Source organism: Dermacentor andersoni, chromosome 4, assembly GCF_023375885.2.
Source record: "Dermacentor andersoni chromosome 4, qqDerAnde1_hic_scaffold, whole genome shotgun sequence".
NCBI classification, from domain to species: domain Eukaryota; kingdom Metazoa; phylum Arthropoda; class Arachnida; order Ixodida; family Ixodidae; genus Dermacentor; species Dermacentor andersoni.
This window is the reverse complement of record NC_092817.1, coordinates 126,883,588-126,910,718: the sequence shown is the minus strand read 5'-3', so window position 1 is coordinate 126,910,718 and position 27,131 is coordinate 126,883,588. Positions and strand designations below refer to the sequence as shown.

Sequence of the window (27,131 nt, the reverse complement as noted above, 5' to 3'; positions counted from 1 at the left end):
CATATTATCTTCTTAACATTCATGAGTTCCAAATAGCTACTATAATCTTTTTGTCCTTACATTTTCTGCAATATCCTTCACCGGAAGGACAACTAGCAGTTCACTTGATTTACCACTTACAGGCAACAAATTAACCATAATAGTAGTGTCATGCCTATTGCTTAAAAGCTCCTAAACGATTTTGCACATCTGAAAGTTCCTTGAATTCATGCAAGCAGGTGCTGCTTATATGATGGCTGAATGCTCATGTGATTGGTTTTTAGGCCAATGTGAAAGAAAAACCCCAGTACCTATGTGTTGCTTTATGATGTTGACCTGTATTTATTATTACGTTGGTGAACTGTGTGTGCACTCTGAAGATATGCACATTACTGCTGGTGTTTTGTATAATCTGTGTATAATACAACAACATATATTATCAAGAACACATTCATTTTTATTAGTTTTTGTAATATGTTGTCATGATTTCCTTTCATTGTCAGTGCTGCAAGGCGTCCTAATACCTAATTAAAGAGCTTCTGCAGATATAAAGAGTTGATTCAAAATTTCAGAAACCTTTAATCACTGCAGCTATAGGTTTCTTTAATATAAGCTTTCTTCACTACAAAATGGGGGTTCCTAAATTGGTTATTTGCGCCTATAAATCACCCGAGCTGGATGAAAATACTTTTCAGAAATTGCTCGAAGGTCTATTATACTTAAGTCAGAATAAGAAGATACTCTTTGCAGATAAAAAACATTAATGGTCTATCTCACATAATGAAACATTCTGGAAGGCCTTGTGGTCATTCGTAGAAACACTTGTTTGTAGCTTTGTCAGTGTCGTGATGTTTCAACCTTAGCCTACAAGATAACGATACTCACACCATGTGAAATTTTCGCGAAGTATTCTGTTTGTGCATTCTGCGACTTAAAAGGAAGATGTCCAGACACTGACCAAAATGGTTTAAAGTACTTATTTGAATTTTTGAAGTTATTTGAATTTATTTGAATTTGTAAACGTAAAAAGCTATTTTAAACATTTTGATCGGTGTCTGGACTTCTTCCTTTTAGTATGCATCATCCCGACCAGACGGGCTTTCGTCATACTCTCCACTTCATCCAGTCTGCAACTGTACAATGGGCTGTAATTTTTCCTAAAATCTGAGGTGGCCAAGATGCACTTGGAGTGGTAGCATTGAATGGCCCAGCACTGTTGAATAATTGGTGATGCTATGTTTAAATATTCATGCGGTGTCTGTTTGTAATACAATAGTACATAATCTATTTACGTTTGGTTTTCCAGAATGCTCCCTATCATGCACTGCCATCTCAACAGTACCATGGCTTTTTGTGTGGATTCCTTCCCTATTGAAGGCCACCACTGTTTGCACAGCATCACAGTCTGCCTGCCTTGATCTTGCGGAAGAAGAAAATACAAAACGCATATTTTTTGAAATGCATGCATGGCTGCATGCAACACCACCTGTCGTCGGGGTGTTAAGGCTTTTTGCAGAGAAAATGTAATGACGCCTTATGTGTGCCCTGGTGGCAAAGTGTTTGCCTCTTTGCCTGTGTAACAATTTCACACTTATGGATACTGTTAAGGGTTCCTGTATCATATTTTCTTTCACATCCTAAGAAATTTTTGTTTCATTATAAAACAAAAAATTATAGTTGAATTGCTGCATTGTGTGATATGCAATATTCAGCTGAAGGTGATCAGCAGAGGTCGAACAAGTGATATATCAGGTGTAGAAATTTTTTTGAGAAGTGGACTTCTTCATTAGGGTAACAACCGTTTTCCTTGGCAGTACTTATATAGTTCACTTTTCTCCACTCCATGGATATCCAGCAAAATGAGTGAGTGCATAGAGAAGGTGAGGTAAGTGTAAATGCTCAACATGGGGGTTTAGTTGGGGTAGCAAGGTGTGTAGAAGTATGGGAGTTTGGCAGGTTGCTGGCACCAATTTCTATGAGTGATCTTGTTGTTTGTGTCTATGTCAGTTATATAATGCGAGGCGTCTTCTGAGGCCATAAATTTAAAAAAAAAACTCCTTTTATTTGTGGAAATTCAGTATGTGCCCCTGGGGCTACTATGAGCACTTCGGGCCACTGGGTAGATGCAGCTCTCCAATGAACTTTTTTGACACAAACTTGTGTATGTACACTGGGTGTGTCCCACTGCATATGTGCCACTCTTTAATGAACCTCTTTGATGCTAACTTAGGTCATGGGGCATCACAACACAAACCTATGTAGTGACATCTGTGTATGCAAGTAAGTGTGAGCTGGAATTGTCTGCTTGGATTTTCTTTCCCTGACGACGACTTGTCCCCTTGTTGAATTAACTTCAGCCTGAGATATCACCTGTTTGTCTACTGTTATCACATTATGCCCCTTTTGCTGTGAACTTGTCGTGTTCTCTAGCTGGCAAGCTTGAATTTCAGGTACTGCACGCTAAGGAAATTGATTCAGAGTGGGTGGTACCACCTCTGCTTTTTCTTTGCAGCTGTGTGTTACATGAGAGAATAAGTTGTACTTAGATGTCTATTAGAAATAGCATAGGTATTCAAATGTACTTTCATTATGTTCTAGGTCATTGGTGCTGTCTGGCCTCCTTTGCATCATTTTTTGTAGCATGCTTTTTACATGCAAAAACAAATGTGGCCTGTTCTAATGCATGCAAGGACTGCCCAATAGCTCATGATGTTTTGAGCCGCTGAATTTCAGTCTTGGCTGCACTTGTGGATTTTCAACTGTACTGAAGCTTGCAATATGCTTGAATTTCCTGTCAAACTAGTTTGCTTGTTTGTATCCAATTTATTGAATTATTTCACTTTCATTATGCTAATAGTCATTGATTGTACTATCATGCTGGCACATTTGATTCTGGAACTGCAATAAATTTCGACATTTTATTGCTTTGTCATGGTTTTTGCACTCGTCAGACACAATCTACTAAACACACACACAAAAAGAACTCCCTTCAACCTCGTAAAATTCCCCAAAAGTGCATAATAAACTGCCAGACCTACCTGTAAAAGCTCTAATAAGGAGCTAAAATGCACTCCCAAAACATCTGTTTAAAACTCCCTTAGTAAAACAGCTCCCTAAAGCTGTAAAAATTCACTCCCAAGCATTCTCCTATATGTTCCCATAAAAAGCAAAAATCGAACTCTCAAAACTATCCATAAGTGCTCCCTTAAGCAGAGCTCCCAAAATATGGGAACGGTTGCTCCCAGGTTTACACCTAAGCACTCCTACAAGGAGGTAAAATAATTTCCCAAAGGTATCCTTCAAAACGCCCTTAAGAAGCCAAACGTTTCCGAAAATATGTACGTAAGAACTCCCATCGCTTCTGCTATAAATTCCCATAAGAAGCAAAATAAAATACCCATGTCAACTAGTAAAAGCTCCTCATAAGAACTTCCATAGTTCTGGTGTTCAAAAGAGGAATGAAAAACTCCCAACGTTCCCCATATAGACTCCTGCAACCACTCGGGGGTTGGTGTTCAAAGGAGAATTAAAAACCTCCCATAATTCTCCATATAGACTCCTGCAACCACTCAGGGGTTGGTGTTCAAAGGAGAATTAAAAAACTCCCATAATTCCCCATATAGACTCCTGCAACCACTCAGGGGTTGGTGTTCAAAGGAGAATTCAAAAACTCCCATAATTCCCCATAAAACCACCAAACACAAGGGTGTGAAAAAAAACTCCGTTCGAATGGAGGATATTGTCCTCCCTTAAGGGCTGAAGTTATGCAACGAGGCCAAAACTCCCTAAAAGGGTCAAACCTGTTTACAGTGTAGACACCCACAAGCCTCTATCTCGCTTATGGTGAACGGAAAGGTGCCCCCGAAAGCTCCCCGTTCAGCGGTTGCCATTCAAATCTCTAACCCTCTTCCAAGAGCGACTACATATTGCTGTGGCATAAGATTTCTGTGCGACTCTGTCCAGCGAAGTGACAGTGCTCACCAATATAGCAGTTTCTATCAGTCCTCCGTCACCACGTGATTTCCGCATGGACCTGCCATTTACCACCCATGAACTCAAGGCGACATTTGCTTTGTGCGGATACACATCACCACCAGGGCCTGATGAAATTTCATACAGAGCCCTGCGCTGTCTTGGCGAACAGGCACGAGGTATCTCACTTGATATCTCTAATACGTTCTGGCGAGGTGAGTCGGTTCCCCTAGGTTGAAGGACTAGTAGCCTAGTTTCACTTCTCAAGCCTGGCAAGTCCACTCTGGAACTTTCATCATGCCGCCCCGCAGCCTTGGCCAGATGTGGGGGCAAGGTAATGAAGAGGATAATCTTTTCACGGCTGGATTGGTATCTTGAGAACAACAATATCTACCCAGATGCCTTGACAAAGTTTTCGGCGCGGCCGTTCCCAGGATGACAACGTCATCGACTTGGAAATGTACATAAAATACGAAAAAGGCTGTGCGCTGCTGTATTCCGACGCCAAAGAACAACGAGACAAGTTTTTCCTTCGACGCTCTCGAAGCGGTAGGCGGGAGTGGACGGATGTTTTTCTGGTTCTAAAGTTATCTCTCCTTGAGATCCTTCTTTGTTAGCAGGGAAGACGGCCCTACTACAGCGCATTACACCTGTCGCGGCGTCCCCCAAGGCGTGGTACTCAGCCCCACGCAGTTTAATCTAACACTGGTCGGTCATTCTGATCACCTTCAAGATGAACAGTTGAATTATCAATATCTACAGATGATATGTGCATATGGGCTTCCGGTTTAACGCGCCTTCAGGATCGTGCAACGCTCCAGAAGACGGAAACTCAGACGACGAACAATGTCCGCTTTCAAGAACCAAGTCTCATCTGAGAAATGTTCACTTCAGGCGTTTACGCGCGAACCCATGGATTACTAGAGTATATTGTCATGCAGTAATGATGGTTATGAAACCAGCCAAACTGTGAATGACGAAACTAGCGTTTTATTCGGCGAACCTGTGCCCTCAAAAACAGGCTACACTCCAAGAACTACGATAGCGGCGAACACAGTCGGTGATCGTCGAAAATCTGATCTGTAGGTCAAGCGCGTCGGTTTTTAGACATCAGCCATCGAAAGTTCCAGAGTAATCGCTAGTGCCCACGTGTCTTCCAGAAAGTTCTACACAATTCGCGTCACATGTGCAACCAGATTACACAAGCTTCGGTGACAACAGAAAGCAGATAGAATAATATTCGAGAAACTTCCGACACATGCATGCGCGTTCTGCGCGGAGCGACAACGTTTATAGACCGTGAAAACGCGGTCACCCAAGGAAGATAAACAAAGTCACGTGTCAATGCCTTTTTCTGAAAAGCATCGTCCAGGTGTACAAACAGGAGAGCGAAAAAAGAGCAAGAAGAAATGAACATTTCCAAAGTAAGAAATGAACAGTTCCAAAGTGTGTCAGCGCTGGTAGAACTGCTTATGCCGCACAACGTGGACCATTTCAGGTCGTGAGCGGCGCCCCAGTGATAGCGAAATTGCCGTCTGGCACGACCGCATAGTCGAGTGCGCCAATGCGTCGGATGATCTTGTAGGGTGCGAAATAGCGGCGTAAAACCTTTCCACTAAATCCTCGTCGGCGTATCGGGGTCCAAGCCCAAACACGGTCGCCAGGCTCGCATTCCATGTATCGTCGTCGAAGCATGGTCGAGCTTGTAGTGCGGGTTATTGGTCCTCTGCTGATTCTTGACGCGCAAGCAGGCGAACTGTCGCACTTCTTCGGCGTGCTGGAGATAGGAGGCGACATCGAGATTCTGTTTGTCGATGACGTGCGGCAGCATGGCGTCGAGAGTCGTCGTCGGGTTCCTGCCAAAAACCAGCTTGAACGGCGTGATTTGTGTTGTTTCTTGCAGGCCCGTGTTATAAGCGAAGGTTACGTATGGTAGGACCGCATCCCACGTCTTGTGCTTGACGTTGACGTACATGTACATTACCAACATGTCAGTGACTGTTCAAGATAATTTTGCCACTTCGGCTTCGCTCCCTTTTGGCAGAGCATTAGTTTCAGCGAAGCGGGTCAGGCAGCTCGTCGGCACAACGATCCACTTATTTCCGGATATTGACATCGGCAAGGGTCCCAAAAAATCCATCCAGATTTGCTGAAATGGTCGGCGAGGAGGCTCGATCGGCTGTAGTAATCCCTCTGGCCTTGTCGGTGGTGTCTTGAGCCGCTAACAGTTTCGGCATGTCTTGACGTAACGGGCAACATCGGCGGTCAGGCGTGGACAGTAATTCCTTTCCTGTATCCTTGATAGCGTCCGGGAGAAGCCAAGGGGCCCAGTGGTCGGATCGTCATGTAGGGCGTGCATTTCTTGTGGACGGAGTGTTGAGGAAATAGCAAGAAGGTAGTTTGCGCGAACTGGTGAGGTGATCTTTACGAGTAAGTTGTCTTGAAGCGAAAACGAAGACAATCCTCGTTTATATGCCCTAGGCACGACATCGGTGTTCCCTTCGACATACTCGACGAGGCCTTTTAGCTCCGGGTCTGCCCGTCTTCCGCGAAGTCTTCCGCGCTTATTATTCCGCGCTTCGCTTCCGCGAAGTCTTTTGCGCTTATTACTACAAAGAAGGCGTCATTAGCCTAGCTGTCTTGCGGCGGAAGGTCAATGGGCGCGCGTGATAGGCAGTTGGCATTAGAGTGTTTTCGTGCGGACTTGTTGATTACAGTGACGTCATATTCTTGCAGTCTGAGACTCCATCTCGCCAGGCGTCGTGAAGGGTCGTGAATGGTCCTGTTGTCGTGACGACAACACAACGGCGTTATGTGCGCTGACGACTTTGAATGGCCTGTTTGGTAAGGGCGGATATTTGCTGTAGCCCAAATTATGGCGAGGCATTCCTTTTGAGTCATAGAATAATTGTCTTCCGCTCTTGACAGCGACCGGTTAGGGTAAGCTATCACCCGATTAAACCCGCCGTGGTTGCTCAGTGGCTATGGTGTTAGGCTGCTGAGCACGAGGTCGCGGAATCGAATCCCGGCCACGGCGGCCGCATTTGGGTGGGAGCGAAATGCGTAAACACCCGTGTACTTAGATTTAGGTGCACATTAAAGAACTTGGTCCTCAAGTACACGCAAGGCATGGTGACTATGAGCGCCCTTCGGCGGCATCACTTAATCTTCCGATAGCATTACCGACTTTGACTTCAGGTCGATGACTGCGCCGTGCAGGTTCAGAAAGTCCATGCAGAGAATGACGTCTCGTGAAGACTGTTGGAGGATAACGAAGGTGGCAGGGTAAGTCCGGTCATGAGCGGTAATTCTTGCCGTGCAGATTCCATTCGGCATTATTAGGTGTCTTCCAGCGTTTCGAATTTGAGGGCCATGCCAAGCAGTCTTGACTTTCTTTAACACGGCGGCGAATTATTCACTAATGACGGAGGAGTCGGCTCTAGTGCCTACGAGGTCGGTGACTTCGTGGCCGTCGATAAGCACATCGAGGTCGGTGGCTCTTTGTTTTGCGTTGCAGTTAGGTCTTGCCGTCGGATCGCGGCTGCACAGCGTTGACGTGTGGCTGGTACGTCGTATGGTCAGGTCCTTGGTCGGTGCATTCTTTGCTTCCAGGCTTTGTCGTGATGGCGGCGTGTCGTTGTTACGTCGTCGAGATAGTCTCTTCGGCGTCTATGTCGGCGGCGGAGGATGTTCTTCCTTTCGACGAACAGCAACCGCACCTCCATTGGCTGCTGATTTTAGTTTTCCGGACGTCGCAGGTGCGTCTTCATCAGCAGTCGTTTGGTGTTTTGCGACACCACGTACCCAAGCACATGAGGGTTGGAGCCCCCTGCGTGTAGTCGCGCGCGGCTTAGCCGTGTCTGGGGAAAGGCGAATCCTGGGCGTTGAGCCGATGCTGGTTGGTTGGGTCTTAAGGCGTCCGGCGGAGGTAACACACCTGTTTGGCCTCTGCTTCACATAGACGGCACCGCCACCCTGACCCACCCGAGGAAAATGGGTAGTTGCATTTTCCTGTCTCTCTCCTCTCTCTACAACTTTCTTCTTTCGCTCTCCTTTTAAATCCTTCCTGTGTTCTCTTTACTTCCCTTTAATTCCAATTTCCGAGGCAGCAAGGATTAACCTGGTGTATGGCATCCAAGTTTGGGCATGCTATATTGGGTTATAGTAGTTACGTATAGCTGACGTCTGCGACTCCTTCAGGTCTAGTAGCATCCCCTTGTTACTTTAAACACAACGCATCACCATAATCATTAGTTTTACGGATATGGACTTGCGAACCAGCCCCAGGCTGAGCCAGTGTATGGTCGGAGCTGCGGTGACAGGTAGCGGCCTGGTGACGGCGAACTGGACGGTCGTGGTGAACTCCATTGAGTCGCGGCGAGGTAGTCGGCGATATCGCGAGGTCGTTCGCCAAGCCGTAGTCGCGGCGCGTTAACGGCGAATCCTCGTAGTCCCGTTTCGCGGTATGGGCACCGGCGGCAGACGTGGTCCGCTTCTCCGCAGTGATAGCAGAGCAGGCGGTGATCAGGAGCGCGCCAGACGTCTGTCTTCCTTGGGTAGTTGCACTGGGCGATGGGTGGGCGAGCTAAAGGCGGCGGTGGCAGCGAACGACGGAACTGCGTCGTTACAGCGCCCTGGCGCGGGCGCGGAGGGTTACTTTGACGGCGGGCGACGGCGGCGTAGATCATCGCTTCAGGCCGGGCCTTTGGCGATTCCGGCTGCCCTTCGGGAAGTTTCAATAAAAACTGGATTTCTTCTAGCAAGACTTCAGCGATAGAGGCAACCAGAGGCTGCGATCTTGGGAATATCCTCTGAAGCTCCTCTCGCACAACTTTTCTGATGGTCTCGCGTAGGTCGTCGCTGCCCAATGGTTGAACTTGGTCGTAGTTCGTTGGGAGCGTGCGTCGGTTGAACTGCCTGTTCCTAGTTTCGAGTGTTTTCTCGGTGGTTGTGGCCTCGGAAGCAAATTCAGCAGCTGTCTTAAGCGGGTTGAATATCAATCCAGTGAAGAGCTCTTGCTTGACACCCTTCATGAAGAAGCGAACTTTTTTCTCTTCTGGCGTGTCGGTGTCGGCGTATCTGAACAGGCGAGTCATTTCCTCCATGAAGATCGCGATGCTCTCACTGGGAAGTAGCACCCGGGCATCTAGGAGTACGTCGGCCTTTTTTTGCGCTCTACACTCGTAAAGGTCTGCAAGAAGCCATTGGGGAACAGGTCCCATGTTGTCCGGGTCGACTCTTGGTTTGCAAACCGCGTTTTTCCGGCGCTTTTTAAGGGGAAGCAAACATGCCGTAGTATGTCGTCAGAGTTGAGGTGTGGAACGCGGCGATTGTTAGTCTCCAGCCACAATTCTGGGTCTTCAGTCGATGATCCATGGAAGTTTGGTGGGTCTCGAGGTTGTTACAGCAGAATGGGGGAAGCTGGGTTAGCCATTGGGGTAGTCTTGGCCACGATCTTCTTGGTCGTCTCAGGCAGAAGTCCGTGCTCCGGGGGCAGTTGTTCCAGTCGGTGGCTTGGTCGATGATCCGGGACGACGTTGGTGCTGTCTTTGTAGTCCGTGTTTGGATCACGGCTTGTCGGGGGCGTCTGGTACATGAACGAACTAGCACCTTCACAAGATGTTACGCTGAGGAAAGTAACAAACCTGTGAATGGCGAAACTAGTGTTTTATTGGGCGAACCTGTGCTCTCAGAAATAGGTTACAATAAAAACACAACGATAGCGGCGAACACAGTAGGCGATCGTCGAATATATGATCAGCGGGTCAAGCATATCGGCTTTTATGCATGAGCCATCGAACGTTTCAGAGTTGGTGCCGGCGTGTCTTCCAGGAAGTTTTACACCATTTGCGTTGCGCACACATGCAATCATATTATGTAAGGTTCGGTGACAACAGATAGAGAATAGAACCATCGATAACATTCCGGAAAGTTCCAATATATGCAGGCGCGTCCTGCGCTGAGCGATAATTTTGCTTAGACGATGAAACGCGGTCACTAGATAAACAAGTACACGTGTCAATACGTTAAAGTTGCACGCTTAAGGTTAACGTTATACGCTTACGCTCGCTGCCTGGCGGGACGGCAGTACTACATTTAAATTTAGTCTATCTCCCCCAGTACTACACCACTTTGAAAGAAAAAAATATTTCCGTAAAATTGGCCTTAGGTGGCGTCTCACCACTTACAGCGCATAAACAAAATTGCAATGGGACCTTGACAAACATACTTTATGATTCTCTGCTAAACTTGTATTTAATAAAGTCTATAGCTACTGATTAACAATGCTGTTGCCATAAAATTACCATAATTTACCGTGAAAAATATAGAAATTGGTAATTTCATTCCTTGGCACCGCCAATAAAGGGAAGTTTGAAGCAATTGCCCGTAAAACATACTGCATGCTGTATTTCATTGCAAGGCACCACAATGACATGCTGTCATATTTACAACTTTAGCAGTTGCTTTTGTATATTCTCGAACTGTGCTTTTCGATATAAACGAATTTGCTACAGTTATTATTCATCATTATTAGTATATACAGTTTACAGAAAAAGTATTCTTCATTTATCTTGCTTCATTGTCTTCCTGCTTTACCATGTACCAGTTGCTTTACAGTTTACTAGCTATACATTGCACCGGAAGCAAGAAAACGTGACGAAAGAAAGGTGACTCACAATCATACCAAACCAACAGCATATGCCAATATGCCGATATCTGATATCATCGTTATTTAGAGCTTTTATTAGGGAGTTACCGTAACGTCCCCCTATCGGAAATCTGGGTTTTTAGCTTCTTTCGTGGGCCGATCTCGAAGGTAGCGCAGGTTTAAAATGTGCGTCGATCATCTCGAAGATGGACCTGGTACCGACGGAACCGGTGCGCCTGGTGGTAACGTACCGGTAGTGCGCTGATCCCAAATGTGAATTTGGTACCAGTGCTTCCGGTGGTGCAGGTGGTACCACCATGCTGTACCGGTGATATTGGTATCAGTGACTAGTGGCGTACCAACTATTTACGTACCAGGTGATACTAGTCGTATCGGTAATACCAGACTGGTACAGGTGTTGTGGTAATATCGGTACCAGTAGTGCGCTAATTCCATAGACCTGGTACTAGCGATAGCGGTGGTATCCGTACCGGAGTGAAGATACGTCTGGTACTGGGGATCCCGGTAATATAGGTACCACTGTGGGGTAGCATTGGTACGTCGACCTAAGGGATAGACCTGGTATTTGTGGTACTGGTGATCTCGGTCGTACTGGTGCCATTGGGAGCAGTGGTAACACCGTGCACTACCGGCGGTAATGGGTTTTTAGCTTCTTTCGTGGGCCGATCTCGAAGGTAGCGCAGGTTAAAAATGTGCGTCGATCATCTCGAAGATAGACCTGGTACCGACGGAACCGGTGCGCCTGGTGGTAACGTACCGGTAGTGCGCCGATCCCAAATGTGAATTTGGTACCAGTGCATCCGGTGGTGCAGGTGGTACCACCGTGCTGCACCGGTGATATTGGTATCAGTGACTAGTGGCGTACCAACTATTTACGTACCAGGTGATACCAGTGGTATCGGTAATACCAGACTGGTACAGGTGTGGTGGTAATATCGGTACCAGTAGTGCGCTAATTCCATAGACCTGGTACTAGCGATAGCGGTGGTATCCGTACCGAAGTGAAGATGCATCTGGTACTGGGAATCCCGGTAATATAGGTACCACTGTGGGGTAGCACTGGTACGTCGACCTAAGGGATAGACCTGGTATTTGTGGTACTGGTGATCTCGGTCGTACTGGTGCGATTGGGAGCAGTGGTAACACAGTGCACTACCGGCGGTAATGGGAACGTTCTCGTATTCTTTCTCGCGACATTTAGCGTACTTAGACGCTATCGCGAAGACGCCGTGACTTGTCGAAGAGGCAGACGCTATACAAGAGAAAACCATGGCCAGGCGGCACTACTTCGCCTCCTGACAGCGCCCCCAATGTGGAAACGTCAAGCAGCGCGGTCGCGCCGTGGCGCAGTCTCCGCTTTGTTTACATTACTTTGTCCGCGCTTTCCTTCGCTGCTCATGCTCACGGCGCTCCGATTTCGACGGCGGCAGGTCGCCTGCTTGCGTAACAACGATGCAAAGATTGCAGTGCGGTTTGAAGAAGGTTGCCGACGCCGGCAGATTTTTTCGTGGCGGCAACCTCACGAAATGAGAGCGTCTGCTTCCGCACGTGTACGGCGTTCAACAAATTGCGGACGGTGATGTGACAGTGAACGCCAAGTGCGTGTCATAGGTGTCCGACAAGATCGTATACGACGTCGAGTTAGAGGTATGCACCAAGTTCAGAAATTTAGCCACTTTTATTTCAATTACAACATAAGTCACTCTGGGAGCAGGAACTTCCGTTGTCACACTACTTGATGACTGCAGATCCAGTGGGCTGCTTGTTGACGGTTCTATCACTTCAGAAAGGTATGTTCTGGAGTCTGCTTGACGTGTGTCTTGCTGCTGCTCAAGAGCTGTGTCGCTGCAGTACAAAAGCACATGTCCCGGTGATTCTGACTGCTGAGAAGACACCCCTCATCAAGAAGCGAACTTCTTTCTCTTCTGGTGTGTCGGTGTCGGCGTGTCTGAACAGGCGACTATTTGTTGTGGGAATTGAATTACTGCTAATAATATGTTTGCAAAGGTAACGTTCCCGTGATTGTGTGCATATATTATTCTACAAGAGTGCTACCACTATAAGTTATGATACTTGCACACTGCCAGTCATACCTTTTTGCACTCTCTCGATCTGGTGCTTTCTTTCTGTATACAGGTGGGAAGATGGTAGGGATGTATGATGGATGCTGACTTAGGTCACTCTTGCAGTTGTCAACGAAATAGCTACTGCAAATTCGCGTGCTTTTTGACGGCTCCCAGGGAGTGTCATCAGCACTGCGAGCAGAGAAAGAACACATGCATTAGGCACCAATAAGCATGGCACTATACTAACGAGAAAGACCCTCTTCCCATCTTCAGCAACGTGGCCTACCTTATAGTTCCTTATAGCCTCTGAGCCTTAGGTTCAAGCAAATCACAAATTAAGATGTTTTTGGCAAACTGTACACGCCTTTAATATATGGTGATTCGGAGATGCCTGTAACTTGTGCTGCCTATTTCTTCTCACATAACATCACTGCATGGCACGAAGAGAACTGCATTATTATAAAGCTAACGCAGTAATGTGGAAAGCTGGGTGAGTTGGCGATTAATAACCATACCATGTTGGTGAAGCGGCGCACTGACCAGTACAAAGCGAGTGTTACAAGCACAGCAAGTGTCATGTATTCTTGTGTGTGTCCGCCTTGTCCTGGTCAGTGCGCTGCTTCACCAGAAGACTAAAACAGTTTCCTTTCCAGAGTACGCAAAATCCTAGAGCACAACATGCAAAACCCACATCTGCTCAATATTAACAATTTAAGTACTACATAGGTGCATATCACCTTATATCATGCTGCAATAAATATTTAATGTATATCACACCTTATTCAATGCAGATGTTGGAGTCATTGCAACTAATTGCATTAGTCAGCAAGGTATCTTTTCACTGCGCATGAGAAATGGCTCGTACAGAGTGCTCCGCGAGATGAACCGAGACCACGTTAACCAGTGATTAACTTGGGACCAGCAGCACGAGCGCAAGCATTAGCGATACATGCGCCACCTAAGCAAATCAAGTTCCTCGTCGGGCGAGCAGCTAAAGTAAGCTCGCGCCGATGGCCGGCTACTACAGGAAACGAAGATTTTTGGCAGGAAGAGGGAATCAGGAAGAATGTGCAAGGTGGTAATTACATTAAAGCATGCTTGGATGTTGTGAATTTGGAAAGCATGGCCAAACAATAAACATAACGCGCACGTCTCGAGCGGCTGCTTTCCGATCTGCCGCTTACCGACGCACGCGGCGTCCGCGGACTGACACCACACAAAAGTAGCGCGCGGCCCCTTTCGTTACCTGCAGAACTAGTAATTTAATTGCAGCTTTTGGAAAAGGGAAACAATTTTCTTGAGCTCGTCCACGCCGATCGCGAGGGAAGGCACAGTACAATCAAATAAATTCGGGTGTTTTAAGTGCCAAAACCATGCCAAAACCACGAAATCATTATGAGGCACGCTGTAATGGGGAGTCTCAGGAATAATTTTGCCCTCCGGGGGTTCTTTAACGTGCACAAAAATCACAGCACATGGTAACAAGGGTGTTCTTGCATTTCGCCCCTATCGAAATGCGCCCGCCGTGGCCGGGAATCGAGCTCGCGCCGTCGAACTTAGCGGCGCAACACGCATGTATTTACCGCTAACAAACGGCGGATGCCACCGCAGTTCAACTACACGACACAACTAAACAAACGGCCGTGCGCTAAAAACAGGCATATCACTATTCCGTTTTCACCGAACGGTCGTGATATTGTACGCGAATGCGAAAGTATATGAGACTTACTTGACTCGGCGCACCGCAGTTATCCACGCTTGTCGTCTGTCGTTCTCGCACCACTTCCCCGGAAATCTGTAGAACTTCACGGGCGGCATTCGACCTTTCGTGTTTTTGAGGCTGCTGTGTCAATCAACAACACAGCAGTATTGCGTGCCACCTTTCTTGGCTGATAGGGTCGCACTCGCCCTCGCAAAAACAACGTGCACGAGCGCTCCCGACGTACAGAACGCGGGCGCGTGCTAGCGTAGCGACGACCTTCAAAACTTCCATCGGTCCGCTAGGGGTGCATTCGGCGCTGGTGCCGCGCGGGCAAAGTTTAGGTTGCCTCGTCTATAATTTGAGACGTTGCGGGCCTCTTACCATAAATTATGCGGTTCATATACACCCCGTTCGCAACCCCAACTCGGTCAGGAACACTTTGTATTTGATTAACTTCAACTGGAGTTTGATTCGCCTTTCAACTATCCTTGACAAAAATAAAATCACGGAAGAATACTTGGGGCGCACCATTGATGGCTTTCATAAAAGTATGGTTTGTTTCATCCTCACATAGCTCATCACTCTGTTTGAACTTTTTCCGTGTTTTCTGAGGAAACCTGTATTCGACAAGGCTGCCGTAGGACATGCTTTTCCGTTGTAGTTGTCGCACTGTGCATTCTTTCCCATAAAATATTTTCACTACTCAGCATAAAAGGCGACGCAAGTGAAGGTCGCCAAAAGACAGCCGGGCGGTGTTATAAAAGGTGCTCACTGCCTGTCCTCGTAGCTTGTGTTACACTAACGCATTTTCTTTTCCGTGTCGTTTAGTCATGTAATAACTTCTGACGACTTGAGTTCTCTTTATTGAATTTTCTTTTGCAGGGTGTTACTGTCCACCTCGATCAGGCTTTGGAAATCCTAGAGCAAGCATGTATTACTACGATCAAAGAAGCAACCGGTGTTTCCGAAACGCAGAGCGACACAACTGCAACGCATATCAATCACAAGCGACGTGCGAGCACCTCTGCGTACCCCCTGCGTAATAAAACCCGATGTATCATCATCTTTTCTGTGTGATCCCTTGAAACATACATATCAATAAAGTATTCTATAGAAAAAGTCTCATATTGATGTCTGCTTTTTAATGTGATTCCTGGAGATAAACCCTGCGAAACATGTCTCTCTGACCGTCATCTTATTTAATATTGTTCTCAGTTTCCGGAAGCGGCTCGCGCCCTTTGATCTTCCTGTCTATTCTGTCTCGACGCAGACCACATGCGCAAAGTTCCGGCCCAAATGCACAGTTTTGTCCGGGACATGTGCACGGCGTCACGAGGTGGTAGCCTATGGCGAAGCACTGTTCAGTAGTACGATCGCATATAGGCGACACCACTTCGTAGGCGGCTGCTACGTATGGCGCGGCGCCGCGGGCCCTATCTTGAAAGTGATCTGCGATGGGACAGAGTGTACGCCGAGTGCTGACAGCTTCGTGTGCGCTGTGTCTTTGCCGCTAACTTCGAGTTGACGCGAGAGACTGCACGAAAGTCAATCCGCTCGCTCCTGCTACCGCGCTTCCTCACTCCAGCATTTTGACAGCGAGTTTCCGCAGTCATCGAGTGAGATGTGTTCATGCTTGCTTGTGCACGTGACATTGTGCTTGTTATTTTAGTTAGTCAGCGAATGTTCACAAGTTTACACGGCCGAGAAATTTGATATCCTTACTTCGTATAGCTGCATGTCTACTAGCTAATTTGCTATCGTAATCGGTACTGCGCCTTCCGGGCGAAACTCCGACTTTCTTTTTTTTTTAGAACGAAGCTATATAGGTGCCTGTGACCTTCCTGTCGCCGATAGTGGCCGATTTTTTGAGTTAGCGTTAGCGCCTATGTGTGTTTTACATGTCCTTTTTGACCTCCTCTTTCGCGCTGATTTACCATGTATAAAGTAGAGCCAACGTATCCCTAACACACATCCTTGTGTATTCATAGTTTGGTCAACTATGTGAAACATGGACATGCAATAGAATAATTGTAAAGGTTATTCTAGCGTGTAACGTCGCACAACTGTACCTATTGATAGTATTTGGCGTTAATCAGAGGTCCTGCTCGTCGGCATCCCTTGTTGAAAAATGTTCCTCAAATGTCGCAAATATTTTGCCGAAATCTACAAAGTAGACCATTTTCCTGAAAATTGTTTCACTAATATGCTCTAGAATTTCACTTTACCGAAAATGTTTAATGCATTGTTGGTTTTTCCTTTATAAAGAAATAGAGACATGACGAGTTTTCCAAGGCGTGGGTTGTCATCCACTTTCATCCCTCATTCACACTGCTAGGTTGCAAACGTAAAATTATTACACATTAGAAATGACTCAGTACGGTAGACTGTTGGGCTAGTTGGTGTTGCATGTCGCACATTGCTGGGAAAGGAAAAACGGCCGTGGCTTAGCTTGGTTAAGCCTGGTGATTGCGAAGCAATAGTGTGTTATTCTCGGATCAGCTGGTAGTATGGCTGGTGGTAGTCTCGGGTTATGCTAGTGTTACGGCTTACAGTGAATCATCTAAACCAGCACGTCCAGGTGCATCTCGGACTTGAGCACGCCGTTGGCGAACGCCCGTATCGAGCTGAAGGACGAGAGGTCCAAGTAGCGCATGACGACGTTCTCGATGCTCGACACCCGCCGAACGTCGGCGGCTGCGAGGAGGCCGCTGCTGATGTCGCGACACGCGAGGATGACTCGGGCGCCGCGCCGCGACCCTGGTGAGAGGAGCGGGAGTTAGGCCGCCGTTGGTGGCTACCACCTCGCCTCGCGAAGGCGTGAGATGGGGACCCGTTTTTACACAGCTGGTGTGACGTCACTCTAGGTCACGTGGTGTGACGTCACGCAGCGAGGTCACGCTAAAGGTCAATGGTGCCTACCACCGCCTCGCCACGGAACGGGCTGAAGTGCGACCTAAAGTAGTATTGCTTCGCAATAAAAAGAAATCATACGAAAAATAAAGAGAACAGACAGATAGGACAGATGCTCACTAGCAATTAATGAGTTATTGAAACTTTCCTAAGCAGCCACAGAGGCACAATTTGAATCAAGAGGACCACATTTGCTGGAGATATATGCGGTGGTTCAAAAAAGGGCATCCTGCCATACGACCATTCTCGCACTAAATTTGTCAAACGGGGTATGCTATGCCATGCCTAAAATGAGTCTTGCGTAAACATGGTCTTTGCCACAGATTTGAACATCATGTTATGCGTCTGAATAATTTAGCCATGGAAGGAGCTTGGCAGAGAAGAAAGAAGACGTGAGGAACTCGTTTGGACTGCACCGCATCGAATGTGCACGATACCCTCTGGAGCTCCACACCGTCGCCACATTAGCTTTTTGACAGCTATAATTATCCCTGACCCCCCGCAAATGCTTACCTTTCTACGAACATGCAAGTCCAGAAGGAATCTAGATAGAATGAAAGAGAGGTGGGGGAGAGGAGGCAGAGAATGGGCAGAACCGACGGAGTCGCGAAACGAGTCGCGAGAAAGCCTTGCCACTCTTTGCTCACAGTTCCCATACAAATGCAAGGGGGAAAGAAAGGTGACTTCACAAGGCAAAGAAGCACCGTATAAACGGAAGTTCAAGGTACGGTACGGTGCGTTTCTGCTATTTCTGAAAAATAAAGCCACGCAAATATGTCTAGCGGACAACTTGCGCAGGGCGTGCAGAAGCAGAGCTGCAATAAAGCGCGCCGCAAGGTCTATCTAGGGGCTAAAACGGATGCGGTCGCACAACAAAAGAACACTTCTGTACCCGCCGAGATAGTTTTGAGGCTATGGCATTGTTCGAGCTTGCGGATTTGACCGAGGCAGCCGTATTTCGACGGGGGCGAAATAAAAAGCGCCCGCGCACTTTCATTTAGGGGCACGTTAATGAACACGTAGCCAAAATTAATTCGGATGGCGCCACTACGGCCTGCCTCATAATCCGATTGTTGTTTTGGCACGTACAATCCTATAATCCAATTGAAGTTTAATGCTTCTGCCACCATTCGATGTGCCACGTGTGGCAACGAAAATGTTCAACCCTCTCAGAGGTTATGAAATATGTCGCAAAACAACGCCTCAAGCACGCACCTCTACCTTTGTGTTTTTTGTACTACGCAGACAAACAGCAGTGGTGCACCCGGGGTAACGTTTAATATCAACTCACCACTTTTGTGTCGGAGAGAACGTTGTAGAAATTAAACACTCGTAGTCACCATCACCCCTAATTATTGTCAATCAGCCCAGAAAGCTTCGCTTACGTCGATTGCCACAGCGCGCGCGATCTGCATAATTTCTTTTGTATGTCTGTTGCCTTGATATGATTGTAATTCGCAAGAATATCGTATATTTTATGTGGTATGTATAAAGTGCTTGTCCCTGGGCCTCTACATTTGTCATATATAGTAATCACCTTACATCAAAATTATCAAGAAATATAGGATTTCTGCAAATTGTCTTATATGCAACCGATAAAATGTTCATTATTCTGTTGTGTTCTTCAGTATCATCTGCTCCAAATCCAAGTGTTGTGCGCTGCAAATAAAATTGTGAAAAAATAAACTTGAATACATTTTTCGAAAATTTTCGACCTTGAAGGAACTAAAACAACTGAAGATATTTGCGAAAAAAATTAAATAGGCTGCGTAATTCATGCTCCAACGAAGACACATACCAGTAAAGTAACTGTGGACAATAATAAATTTATTGGTGATGATGTGGCTTGGCCTTGCAATGACATTTTACGATGGTTGGTTAGAGCTCACGTGATGAAAATTTTGTGTGGTTTCGCACCCACAAATTAGTGAAACGTAATCCCTGTTTTTGGCAACTAAGGAAGTCGCGGCTGAAATTACGCCTCCTAATACGGGCAGCTGTTGCGGCGTTGATGGCCTACAAATTCAGCCAATTAAGCGCATCATTGACATCTTTTCGTGTACATCGTTAATTTAATCTTTCCGTTAGGCACTTTTCCTGTGCGTTTTCGGGTGGCCAATGTTTGTGATATTTCGAAAGGCGGCGACAAAACTAACATATCAAATTAAATACCTATTTCGATTGAGCCAGTATTTTCGCATGTAATGGAAAAATTATTACATAGACGAATGGAATCATTTTTAAGTAAACCTAATATTATGACACCTCCTGAATTCGGTTTCAGAAAAAACCGCTCTACTGTTGCAAAAGAAATTATACTGGATGTATTTGAAAAGTAAGAGTACACACTCGGAATTTTACAGCGAATTTTTATACCTCCACCGTCCAAGGAAATTTTCGTGTCCTTGTGGTAAGCAACAAACTCTTCATACGTATATGCCAATCTCGGAGATAGTTCAATGCCGTGCCGACCCACGGCGGAGGTTAAGCAGGCATTAAGCCCTCCGCCTACGCGGGCCGATCCTGAAGACAGTACAATACCGGGCCCACCCGCGGCGGAGGTGACGCAGGCGGTAAGCACTCCCCATACGTGGGCCCATACCGAAGGTAGTAAAATAGCGGGCTGACCCACGGCGGAAGTTAAGGAGGCGTTAAGCACTCCCGATACGTGGGCCGATGCCGAATTTAGTGCAATACCGGCCCGACCAGCGGGGGAGGTGAAGCAGGCGTGAGGCAATCCCCATACATGGGCCGATTCCAAAGATAGTGAAATGCCGGGCCGACCCACGGCGGCGGTTAAGCAAGCGTTAAGCACTCCCGATACGTGGGCCGATCCTGCATATAGTGCAATACCGGCCCGACCAGCGGCGGAGGTAAAGCAGGCGTTAGGCAATCCCCATAGGTGGGCCAATCCCGAAGTTAGTGCAACGCCGGGCCGACCCGCAGCGGAGGCGCAGTTCGCCATTGAGGGGCCCACATACACAGCTTCGCTGGTCATCCTTCTTCACAGAGTGAAAAAGCACTGAATTTTTTTATTGATTACTCCAAGGTATTTGACAGAATTTACCGGTTACACTTCTTAAAAAACTGGAACATTATGGGTTTCGGGGTAACTTCCTGGCCGTCATAAAGATCTACTTTCAATATCGGCAGCAAAGAACTGAAATAATTACTGCAGACATAGTGAGAAAAATATAGCGCGTTACATACAAGGCAGCATCCGGAGCCGACTTCTTATTAATTTAGGTACATGTTAATGGTTTAGCAAACATTGATAACAATACAACCTTTATTTTTTTATCCGGATGACGCGAGCCTATGTTTTATGGACTGCGATATATATACACTATGAAACAGAGAACATGGTGTCCTCGAATTACTTAACCCATGAAGCATAAGCTATCGTTGCAAAGTAAACGCGACAAAAACAAAAGGTGTAATCTTTCGGCAAAGAAATAAGCCCGGATATATTAATGTGGCCGAGACCTATTGAAATTTTACCTGTATGCTTTGGAAACACCAGACCGTGCTTGTTCATGCTAAACTTTCCCGCACCGTAAAGCGCCGTATAGCACTGCCGATTTGTTTTGCCACAGATATTTCAACTCCTATTATATCGTTCTCTCTCTTTATTTGCATTAACGTATTGCGATTGGCCATGTCGTACAACTGACCAGAACTTATCCAGGATATGTAAACCACAGAAAAAGGGTGTGCGGATAATTGTAGGCATTCCACTCGCTTCACACGCTAATGCCATTTTCAATGCCCTTAAGTTACAACCCATGCCTGACATCAATAACTGACTTTTTTTAAAGCGATACCGCACTGGTCGGGAAACTAAAGATTCCTTCTTGACAGAGTTACCAGATTTAACCCTACACGGCCCGTCCTGGAGTACACGGGGTATACAGATGTTAAAATCTCTTACAGACGTAGTAATTAAGGTCGCCAAGTGATACGCTACTTACTCCCAATAACAATCCACCCTATGGCACAATCAAATAGGGTCATCTTCCTTTCCTACAAACTAGCTTCCGTGCACATTACACGTGCGTGTAATATGCAGTCACAGCAAGATTTACCCGGATGTCTGAAGTTGTATTATATTCGTGTATTTTTTTACAAACACTGCTGTTGCTGTTGCTTTATGAAACGGGATGAAACCCTCTGCCAAGCCTTGAGGGCTTCTTGCTCTTACCTTGCAGCATCTCTTTTGTGACTAATAGTGCGTCTCCTTTGATGTTTGGATACAGTGGCAGTTGACTGATTGACTGATTTAGTGATATTCTTATTTATTTATTTTTTTGAAGTACCTGACAGGCCCGTTGGGCATTGTGTAAGGGGGGGGGGGGTTAAGAAATCCCAACAGTGCATACACAACCAGATGAAAAAAGTACAATACATGGTAAATAAAATTTGTGCACATAATAGCAGTAAAGAAGAGGGGACTAAGCAATGCGGAAATAATGAGAAGAAATATGGTACACAGTTTAAAAGCATACGATAACATTAAAAGCGCATGGCGCTTGAATAAGTGCGCAATTAATCAAGCGTGTTAAAGCAAATTTCGAAAAGAAAAGAAAGAAAGAAATACGGAAACGAAATGCTTAACTTATAAACATGAACTGAAACACGAATATGAAACATGTATAAACATGAGCTGAAACAGGAATATGAAAACATGCGAAACGACTGCTTCAGTGAAATGTGTAATAAGTTGGTGATGGAATGTATCAGGATTAGACAGAGATGCGATGCTGTTTGGTAGATTATTCCATAATCTGATGGCTCGTGCAAGCGCTGATGAATTAAAAGCTAAAGTGTCACCATAAATCCGTGTAAGACTCAAATGATTGTGCAATCTTTTGGACGTGCGGGATGGGACATCGAGGTGAAAGGAACATGATCTATTGGAGTGCACATACTTGTGAAATACTCTTATAGAGCGATGTCAGGGCGTGTGCCTAAAGATTGGAGGAAAAGATCAGCTTTAACCTGAGCGACGCTTGAATGGTAGTTATAGTTTCTTGAGCTGAATCGTGGGGCCCTATTTTGGATGAATTCTAAAGTGGTTACCATGTTGTTATAATAGCGAGACCAAATGCAGGAAGCAAACTCAAGTTGTGGGCAAACAAAGGTAAGGTAGGCTAGTTTACGAACGCTAGCAAGGGAACTTCTGAGGTTACGGCGTAAGTACCCTGAAGACTTAGAGGCGACGGCGCATATGGATGTGATATGCAATGAACATGAAAGATCTGATGAAAGGTTAACGCCGAGATATTTGTAATGGGGTACGTGAGAGACTAAGTCATCTCGAATATGTCAAGCTTCAACGTCACTGCGCGCTCGCAGATTTTTTTTTGTGGTCGTAATTACGCAGCGCTTCCCTATATTGTGATAACCTGTCCTATATGATTCTATAAGGTATTTACTACTAGAGCGGCATACATTGCATAAATTATCTTAAAGAGACCGCGATAATCAGTTAGCCGACATGCGCACTCATCGTTCGGCGTTATCTACTCTACATCTCCTTAGCTCGAGCCTCATTCAAGTTACTCACATGTAATACTTACATGAAAACTTATTATGGCACACTTCCTGGTCTTTTTATTTCTTGCAACATCCAGTGCTTGCATTGTTCAACGTATTCTTTTATTGAATCCTTTTTTACTTGGAGCCACCGCAGAGTGAAGCAATTTACCAGTCAGAGTTATCAACCTGTGTAACCCCTGAAATTTATCAGCTGCTTGCCGATCGTCCCAGACAGTAAAAATTATATATGAACTAACTGTCGATTTTTGTGATTCCTAATTTACATTGCGACTTTCATACCGATTTGCTTTAGAGTTCTGTTCAGTGTGGTGTTAGTTCAGTTCTCAGAGTATTTGGCATCCTGAGCTTTTGAGCAAAACAAATATATTTTCTCGTCGTCATTTACTTCCTCTTCATACTTTATCTTCACAGCGTGGTCAAGCACCGGAAGTACCGGCCAATACCCACCAAAGTAACGGCATGGCGGGGAACAGTGTCTCGAATTATTGCAGGCTTGCACGATTTTGTGTATGTCAGTATTTTTTGCCCACAAACACAAAATTCCCCCAGACGACCGTAAACCGGGAGGAGGCTTTGCTACGTGTGCACCCTCTCCGCCGGCCTTTGCTACCGGCCTCCTGGATGGTCGTCCGCCTAAACGGAGGCTGTCTGCAACATGGAACCCTACTTTTTTCGAGGGCCCAGGGCCACTTATCCTCCTGAGGCCGAATCTTATAACGGTTCGGAATACGAACCGCTCGCTTCGCCGCTTATGTCACTAGATGTGCCACTCCCAAGCCGGCGGTGGAAGAAGGGGAGGACGCGACTAATAGATGAGAGGGTGCCACCTCTGAAGTGTACGTCATTATATGACGAGCTAATCGAGGAATTGCAGAATGTTTCTGCTTGCTAAATAAATGTAAAATATAAATTAAATATTATACGCCAAGTTCTGAAGTATAAACGTGTGGTGCCGGGCGTTTACGCAATGCAGAAGTAATTTATTAATGTCATTCTTTTTTATTCTCAGCCGACAGGCGGTATCGCAAGCGTAAATGAGTTGACAGAGCGCAGCGCTATGTCGTCTGCTACCAGGAGCTCGCACGATGCACGCAACAGGAACGCACTGCCGGCACTTCTCAAGTAGCGAGCGCGACAAAACCGTGAACTGGTTCTTAGGGACACCTTTACTAGCCGACTACATCAATTTTCCATCTTTTTTCGCCCTTCGTCATCGGCTCGGACATGACTCGCTCGCCACCGCGCTGCCGCTGTCCCTGCGATAAGCCCCACGGCGCGTCGCGTGATAAAAGCAATGGAACTTGAAATCGAATATTACGATACACGGGCCCTGCATTGCCTGCGCGAAGTCAAATCGAAGAGTGTGGTGCTGACGGTGCGCGCTGTGCCGTAAAATTGAGTAACAAAGTGCGGCACTCCCGAACCAGAGAAAAAAAAAAGGCAGCCAAATAAGAGATCTCCACAATATCTTCCCGTCCTGACTGTATAGTTTTATCAGCCGAACGAAGGAAGTGCTGAACCAGCCTAGGTTGAACCCTTCTGACTGCTGAACGGCGATCTGCGAGCTATTCACGCTGGCGATAGCACTGAGAATTCGATCTCACCATGCAAATATCTCCTTGGCATTGGCTTTGAAGCTGAGGTCACGGGAAAGCTGACTCAGCCCTTCAACCGGCCAACACAGTAATTGCGAGAGCAACTTTGTGGACAGTGTCAGCAGCAGAGATCTAGGTCATTCCGATGAATGCTTCACGTCCGACCTACCTCTGGGAGCTGCAGGCCGGTGGCGATGAACCGCAGCGCGCAATATTCCTTCCTCTGCGTGAAATGGCCACTCGTACGCTTGCACCTGAGTCCCCTCCATTTGATAGCGTAGCCTGCAAAAGGTTTACTTAGAAAGCCAGCAAGGGCGGTGCAACTCATTATCCGTCACTTCTTCGAACGCGTATCGCGCTTCCAGCCGTGGTCGACACCGAAAGAGGAACGCCAAGCAGACGACGAAGGCAAGTAATAGCCTCCGAAGCAACCAACGCACGCGCGCGCAACGCCCGCGTGTCTCCGGGGTCGCGCGACCGGCGCGCGCGGCCAGGGTCACAAGCCAAAGCCAAGCCACAGCAACGGAACCCAAAGCGGACTACCCCTTCGCCGGTTCCTACGACCGGTTCGCTTTGAAGATGATTGATAGATGCGTGACGTATTCAAAAATTGCGATACCGCCCCGCTGCCTCTGACGACCTGTGACGTAATCAAAATTTCGGCCAATCAGGTGAGGCCAAAGGAACGGTTCCCCAACCGAACCGTTATAAGATTCGGCCCCTGTTCTCCGAAATCGGCACTCTCCTTTCGGCCATTTGTTTAAAGCGGTGTATCGGTGTGGCTATATTTTGAGACAACATGACCCTATACGAAGGAGGAGGCGACGGGACAAGTTCATAATCGAAAATTATGGTACATACCGCTCTTACCTAGCGCAGTCTCATTCGGATCTTCCGTTCTTGATCTTAGCCAGATAAAGCGTCTCCAAGCCGAACATGTAGCCGCTCCCCGGAGTAATCAGAAGCCTAAACAGATAACAAGGCAGCGCGTTTTCTGTTGGAAACAATCAAGGCGCGCATGCTCCGAGGCACCCAACAGCGCTAGGTGCCGGAGCCACAGGACCAAAACTCTCCTCAGAACATGGTCGCACACCCGCGTTCAAGTAGGGAGCAGTTCTGACTGCTCTGATCTGGAGTACAGCGTTCTGAATGAATCAGCCAGGCGAATATGTTTCGAGCGTGACTTCAGCCAGCCGAATGTAATGTGCACCGCCCTGGAAAACGAGCAGCCGAGTGTATTGCGAGATTATTCACATCACAACAATGTGTTCTATGTGCATATGTGGCCGTATTGTGCTATGTGCTCGCATATAGTAACGGCGACATGACACATTAAAAGGAGTCATCGCCCGCCTGCTTATGTCTGCCCTGCTGGCTGCCTCACCTGCCACTCCGGGAAGCTGCCTGCCTGCTACCAAGGAAGGCGAACTTTCTGTTTGCCGCCTACTCTATTTGTCCCTTCTCTGTTTTCCCCATTCCCTGTTTCCCCCCTTCCCTGTTGGCCCACTTCTATGCCAGCCCCCTTCCCTATTTGCCCCTTCCCTGTTTGCCCCTTCCCTGCTCACCCCCTTCCATGCCTGCCCCCTTCTCTGTCATCCCTGTCGCGAGCGAGGCTCATTGTGCCGGTGTGTTTAACATCGCGTTTTCATCCGCGTTTACCAAGGAAGCTGATGTACCATTCCCTATGCTACCTACTACCACATTACCAATGATAGCCGCAGTGACATTCTCTGTTTGTGGCATTTTGTCCGTCATCGACAAAATTAAACTTTCATTATCCGCTAGCGTAGACAAAATTCACTCTAAACAGTTATAATATAGTAAACAAAAGAAACTGCACTGTATTTCTCGATGCTGTTCTCACATCGCTTGAAACAGGAATTTTACCAGACGACTGGAAAGGGGGAAGGTGATTCCGGTCCACAAATCAGGTAACAAACAATCAACCCTAAACTACCACCCCATTCCGCTAACGAGCGTCCCACACAGAATCTTGGAACATGTCATATACTCTCACATAATGCAATTCCTGGAGACTAAGAAATTTTGAAAAATTATTCCCAGCATGGCTTACGCAAATCTTTATCATGTAAAATTAATCTGGCAATACTTATTCATAATTTGCATTCTAATCCTGTTTGTAAACTTTAGGCTGACTGGACTTCACTGTCTGTTCGACAAAGTACAACACAAACGCCTGTTACTAAAACTTGCCCAGTTGAACCTGCACCCTCACACTTTTGAATGAATTTCATAATTTCTTACTAACAGTTCTCAGTTCGTCTCTGTTGAAAAAAACCGTTCTATAGCTCCCTCTCAGTAACATTCGGCGTCCCCCAAGGGTCTGTCCTCGCACCCCTTCTGTTCCTAATATACATTAAGGATCTACCCTCCACGTATCTTTCAATTCGTATGTTTGCCAATGATTGTGTAATCTATCGCATATAATAACCTCAGCAAAGTCATATCATCAGCCAACAGACCTCTCGGTTTTTAAAGCGTCATTTGCGTCGCGGCCCACAGAACTTAAAATTTCTCGCATATATAATAATATCTCAACAGGAATATTTAGTTTAGTTTTTCTTCACTTTGTTTTAATTATTGAATTAGCTAGAAACATTATATTTTGTCATTTTCTTTTATGTGCCACGACAGGGGTTTAATATTTTTAAGATCAT

At 46.5% G+C, this 27,131-nt stretch overlaps 1 long non-coding RNA gene across 1 annotated transcript in view; it reads left to right on the top strand.

Annotated features, from left to right (window-relative positions):
• The window catches only part of LOC126537619 (uncharacterized), a 50,891-nt gene extending 35,437 nt beyond the window's left edge, over positions 1-15,454 (top strand). Inside the window, exon 3 of the long non-coding RNA XR_007600812.3 lies at positions 15,272-15,454. This is a non-coding gene — a long non-coding RNA (uncharacterized lncRNA). The remainder of the gene's footprint in view (positions 1-15,271) is intronic.
• The last annotated feature ends 11,677 nt before the right edge of the window (positions 15,455-27,131 follow it).